Source organism: Electrona antarctica (genome assembly GCF_951216825.1).
Source record: "Electrona antarctica genome assembly, chromosome: 6".
NCBI classification, from domain to species: domain Eukaryota; kingdom Metazoa; phylum Chordata; class Actinopteri; order Myctophiformes; family Myctophidae; genus Electrona; species Electrona antarctica.
The window spans coordinates 8,412,687-8,419,727 of NC_136811.1; positions in this window are offsets into that span (position 1 = coordinate 8,412,687).

The following is a 7,041-nucleotide window of genomic DNA, read 5'->3' on the forward strand; positions in this document are numbered from 1 at the left end:
CACTGCCGAGTGTGAAAGTGCATTCAGCCACATTAATCAAACGATCATGTCAGATAAACACTCACTGATTGAACAGGTATCATCCATGATGTCCATCAGGTTCAATGGACCACCTCTAGCCACGTGGGATCCAGCACAATATGTGAGAACTTGGCTTTGGGAAACTGTGACGACATCTGACCAATTCGATGATCAAATGTCCTCATACAAAAGTTTCAGAACCATCATAGAAGAGCACCTGCCCGCAACTAGCGACCCACATGCCTTTGACAAGATTTGTGCTCAAATGTCGTAATGCAGTTGTTGAATCTTTGAATCTTTTATCTCTGAATCTGTTATCATGCTGACAGTTCATGTAATGTTGATTTGACTGTGTTGAAACCACTTAGATTATGTAATGTGGTTGTTGTTGTTGAAACTTGAATCTTGTTTTTTTCTGAATAAAGTAGTTGAAGTAAACTGAAAGTTTTATTGTAATTCTTCTTTAATTTGAGTTGCTAAATGCCACCAGTGTGGCATATGCTTCAGCCACAACAGAACTCTCAAAAATCACCAGAGAATTCATACTGGAGAGAAGCCCTACGACTATGACCAGTGTGAGAAACGGTTCAGCATGAGCAGTGAGCTCAAAAATCATGAGAGAACTCATAGGATGAGAGAAGCCCTACCACTGACATTTGGGGATTTTGAGTAAATAGTCAGGGGATATTAATACAATCTGGGAATACACTTCTTACCAAGAATTTTCTTCACCAATGTGTTTGTGAAGGTATCTATACTAACATATCCCCCATTGGTTTCTATTCAACCACCCTAGGGGAATTTTTGACAGCTGCTGAAAGTTGGGGTAGGCTACTATTGACAACCAATATATGGCAAAATGTTCTAAATTTCATTATGATGTGCATGATGTGACATGTCAAACTAGGAGTTTTTCATGATTCTGAACCCATTCCAAGCATTAGTTTTGCACGAAAAACACTCCTTGGGCTAAATTCGGCCATAGCCCAAATGTGCTGACCTCATCACATTTGTGATGACGGCAACTTATAGCATTTAAGTGTGCCGCTTGGGATACTATTTATACATTTTTTAGATTTTTTCTTGAGCGATGGAAATAAGCGAATTAGCACAACACCCCAATGCCCCATTCAATTCAATTCAATTCATTGAGGGCTTAGGGGAAATAGCCAATAATGCGCTTTTGCACAAAATATTACCTGGATCTCTTTGTCGCACAGTTCCATTCCATTCCATCTGATCTGAAATAAACGAAATGGTGTGTTACTCAAAAGACCGAATCAGAATTTGGTGTCATAATTAACACTTGCTTCCAAGGTGTCCTAGCAACCGCGGTGAGGTGAGAGTTGATGAGAGCGGCTCGTCCCTCCAGGCTCGTTTCTCTGCTCGGCTCCAGGTCCCCTACCTAAACATCTACGTTCACTGCAGCGTCAGCCTGTGTGACCACACGGCCTCATCCTGCGCTCCGGTGAGTCTCACACTATACCTCACGTCATGAGAGACATTTTTTTCTCTTCTCTAGCAGTGATTCTAAACACCCCATTTAATGGCATTTCTATCTCTGAGACCCGAATTTGTTTTGTATTGTAAAATCATTGTTAATTTAACTCTGAGAGTGTACAAAACACATTTGTACACTCTCTGAGTTACAGGCCCATAAGGGTCCATTTTGTTCCAAACTATCATTTAGCTGCATGGGGACCCCCTGGAACTCCCTCGAGGACCCCTGGGGGTCCCCGGACCCCACTTTGGGAACCACTGACTTATTTTACCGATACACCCGGCTCACTTCCATCGCTACATCTTTTGCAGGTCTGCTTGGGGAGGGCCCGAAGGGAACCTCGTTCCGTTTCCAGCACCATGGACATCCAACCTCTCACCATCGGACCAATTTTTAAAGCTACAATTATGTCCTACCAGGACCTTGCAATAGACGCATAACTGTAGTCCCAGGTTCCAGAAAGTGGCATCGTACCCATTCCCTGTTTCCCCCGGTTTCATTTTCTCATTTTTATTGGCTCCTTTTATGTGTTACTGTGATTAAAATCTGCTGCCAAGCTATTCAAACAAATGGAAATATTAAGCGGAACAGGAAGGTTCAAGGTTGTCTTTATTTGTCTCCCTAAGGAGAAGTTTGTCTTGGAGACAGAGTCACAGCTGCCTACATATAACACATACACATTCACAGAAAGAAAAGAAAAACACCATGAAACAAACCAACATTCAAATAAACTGAGATATAGCACACATTCCCTTAATAAAGTGCATCTGGTCAGTTACGGTTACTGCCATTCGGCAATCTCTGATTGAGCATTTTGATTGACAGAGGGACAAATGAGTGCTTAAATCTATTATAGTCACATTAATTTCTACTGGCAAAAAAGAGATTTCAACCTTACTACTACTTTTTACTACTAGGACTTATCAGAGGAAATTATGTAAAAAAAAAGTTGTTTTGCTAATTGTATGCACATTTATAATACTAATAATAATAATAAATTAATAATTTACATTTGGGGGATATCTTTCACAATAATAAATAAAACATGTTCTAGACATTATAATGATCACAAAAAAACATATATTACAGTTGTTTTTTTTACTTACTTTTATCAGGGTTAAAGGTCAAAGGTCATTGGTTAAAAACAAATTCAAAATTCCAGTCCAGAGATTTTTAATTTGTGTGAATTTCAGCCTCTGTGGGGGGTATTTATATGCAAATATCATGACCAATGGCATTGCAATGAACATCAATGATGACGTTTAGGTGAAAAAAGAACAGAAAAAAATGAATTGATCAATTAATGAATTAAGTAATCAATTAATTCAAATATGTTGTATTATTGCAACGCTGGGTGTTACAGGGTTAAATCTATTGTAGTCACATCATGGAGTTCTATATCTCTGGGTATGCCACCTTGGGGAAGCTGTCAGAGTTAAGGCTCATACATAGTCTGGTTTTTCGGTGGTGAGGTGACCACCGAACTACAACATGACGTCACGAGCCGCGGTGAAGAGCAAACCACCGCCCCAGCCCTTCTCTCTGTTTTTACTCACCACCGCTCAACGTTATTTCAGCTCCGGTGGTCAGCTCACCACCGGAGCGGTGGTCACCTCACCACCGAAAATCCAGACTATGTATGAGCCTTTAGAGGCGAATTTTCTGCAGCCACAGATTTAGAGGCAGTCTCTGCTTGGCCTGGGGAGCTTACTGAGCTTTGTGCAGTATCACTTGTCAACCACTAGGTGTCTCCTAAGTGACACAAATCTTGGAATGCCCCAATGGAAGTGTAGGGGAGACCACCTCCAATCATTGCAGATGTAGGCTAATAGTTTTGGGTTGAAAATGATTTTAAATGCATTTAAATAAGTTCTGAGTTGCTGCTTGAAGTATATTTATCGTTTTTTGTTTTTGTCCCCCGGATCTTCAGGGGGAAATGTGGTGGACTGAAACAGAGGGGATTCTTCAATGATGCAACGAGTCCCAAATATATCAATACGATTTTGGATTTCTGTGATTTCATATGAATACTTTAAAATGCTTTTAAATCATGTAGTTTTGTCAACATGTTGACAAAATGTTCTTCTGGTTCCTATGATCTTACCTATAATGTTCTTTTCTATATAATATTCAACAATCAAATCCCAAATCAATCAATACAATACTAATTGATTTATGCCTTTTGTGTTAGGTGATGATAGTGTGTATAAATACAGTTATGGTTAAAGCAAGGTAATTTAGGTGTACAGTAACTATAGATTACAAACAAAGGTCAGCTACTATGTGATCAAGGTCAATATCAACACACAAGAGTCTGAGACATGGAGGTATTTCACTCAGGAGCTGGAGGGATAGGATAGATAGAATAATTAGGACTGGGACTTTAAATGATTAATATCAATTACTTAATTACAGAAACCATAACATGATTAAAAAAAAAGAACACATTTTAATCGCTCTTAGTTTTTGCACCACAGAACCTTTCTCACTGGACGAATGTCAGGCGTACCGATCATAGTGGTACACGCTAGGGCATTAAGCCACTAGTGAATCCACTAGTCGACCTTGTTGGTACTAGTTGACTAGTTGATAAGAAAACGTTTTTTTTGTAGGCCTCAAGATCATGTAGATTATAGTTATAGTCACCAATGTACACAGTTTTTAAATTTTACAAATATTTATTTCCAAAAAAAAAAAAATAGTAAACTAGGCAACTAGTCAACTAGTAAAAATGACTAGAAGTGAATGCCCTAGTACACGCAATGGGAGAAGAAGCCGATCAGACAACTTTGCTTGGCCCAGTGGATGCATGGGGAATTTATAAATACATATTTATAAATAAAGACACACTCATTGATGCACTCATATACCAAAATCTGATTTAATAAAAAAATAAAATAAAAAATCTTCTCAGGTCAAATATGTGACTAAATTTGACTGAGGGACTGCCATTGGATTTTTTTGAATTTTCGTGTTTTCATGTCATATGAAAGCAGGGAATCATAGCTTCAAATTGACATATTGGTCGTTCAGTTTGGCCCACCAGTTGTGGAGATACAGCGAGTTGAGAAAACAGGCTTGAAAGGTTCACTTCTGTGGTCTCTAACATTACACCTAGCTACATGTTTAAGCATTTATTTCATATTTACATGTCGATTTCAGCTCTGACACTTATTTCAGACATGCTCTAGTATGTGAAGAGTCTGCCTGTGCTATAAACTCATTTTGGGAAAAAAAATTAAAAAAAAAGGTTTTTCTCCTCTGGTGAAAAGCTGTAATTTGTGCGATGGCAGTCTCTCAGTCAAATCTGGTCACATATTGATATGCGGTTAAATGTGATTCATTTTGATTCATTAATTACAGTGCCTTAAATTATTTGCATTATTTTTTTAATTGAGTCCCAGCCCTAATAATAATACATCCACGCAACGACCTTGTAACTTTAATTGGAGATGAAGCTGAAGCTGTTTTTATAGAACTTATTGAGCCTTTCTTTAAAAAGAAGGTTATAGTGGGTTGCATTTATAGACCTCCAAGTTCAAATATTAATGTCTTCATAGATTGTTTCTATAATACACTTGGCAAGATTACGAACGAGAATAAAACATGCTATATCTTAAGTGATACCAATATCAATTTATTTAGTAATCAATCATCCCAATTCATTGACGTAATTAACGCCACATCGTTCCGTCCTCTCATTTCCAAGGCAACTAGAATTACGCCCACCAGTAAAACACTGATTGATAATATTTTCACAAATCATAACAGTAGTTATGGTGTACCAGGTGTTTTGTGCTGTGACCTCTCGGACCACCTTCCTGTGTTTTATCTTGCTCCTCAATCAGTTAATGTAGATACAAACCCCAGCAAAGATTTTTTTGTACGAAATTTCAACAACAGTAGGATCGGAAAGTTCAATAATGAACTATCCACAGTAAATTGGGATGCGGTCATAAATGAACATGAAACCCAAGCTGCATATAACACCTTCCATGTTATATTTTTCAAACTTTTTGATGAGGCCTTCCCACTACAAAGGAAGATAAATAAAGTTAGAAAACAGAATAATGTCTGGTTAACCGCAAGCCTCAAACGTTCAATAAAAAAAAAACATAAACTCTATCGTGATTACCTCACTAATCCATCTCCTTTAAATTTAAATCGATATAGAACTTATAGAAATAAACTAAATCACCTGCTGAGGTCAGCTAAACGAACATTTTATGACAATACATTTTCAGATTCACAGAATGACATGAAAGCTACCTGGAAGATTATTAATGAACTTATAAATAAAAAAAACAGCAGGTCTAATTCTCAAACTGAATTTAAAATGGCTGACACAACTATTACCAATCCTTCCGTAATAGCCAACGAATTCAACAAATTCTTTGTCAATATTGGTCCTTCCCTCGCAGACAAAATACCAAACACACTGCTGTCTACTTCAGGGCTTAAATGTCCTTCTCATCCATTTGTCTTTGATCCCATTACGGAGAAGGAGCTTAGTGATACCATAAACAAACTCAAATCATGTGCACCTGGCCATGACGAACTTAAATCTCAAATTCTGAAGAAATGCCTTCCATATATTGTCAATCCACTCCTTCACATTTTAAATTCTTCCCTGGTGACAGGTGTATTCCCTGAGCAATTTAAAATGGCCAAAGTTATACCACTGTACAAAGCGGATGACTCAGCCACATTTTCAAATTATAGACCCATATCCATACTCCCATGCTTTTCCAAAGTATTGGAAAGGATTGTCTATAATCGTTTGAGTAAGTACTTTAACGACAATAACCTACTTTATACCCATCAGTATGGCTTTAGAGAAAAACACTCCACTTCGATGGCTCTCACCCAATTAATTAATAATATTTCCTTAGCTCGCGACAATAAAGAAGTTACACTTGGTGTGTTTGTGGATTTATCCAAGGCATTCGACACGGTCAATCACAACATTTTGATACAGAAACTCTCACATTATGGTTTAAATGGAATATCCTTGTCTTGGTTCCGGAGTTACCTTTCAGCAAGAAATCAGTTTGTAATGTGGAATAACATCTCCTCATCCAACAGATTGATTTCTTGTGGTGTGCCCCAGGGGTCAATACTTGGTCCCCTATTATTTCTCATTTATATAAACGACCTACATTTGACTACAAACAGAGCCTAATACTGGAAATGAACCAGGAGTTGAGCAAGATCGACACCTGGTTCAAGGCAAATAAATTATCTCTGAATGTAAAGAAAAGCTCTTACATGATGTTTTTGCCACATAATCACCCAGTTATAAGTACCCTTCCCAGTATCCAGATTGACGATAACAAACTAGAAAGGGTTACCGCTACAACATTTCTTGGAGTAATCATTGATGACAAATTAACCTGGAAAAATCACATTTCACTCATCTGTAATAAAGTAAGTAAGAATATTGGAGTCATTCGAAGAATGCGCCACCTTGTGACAAGAAAAATCCTCATTAATTTATATTATAATATGATTTATCCATA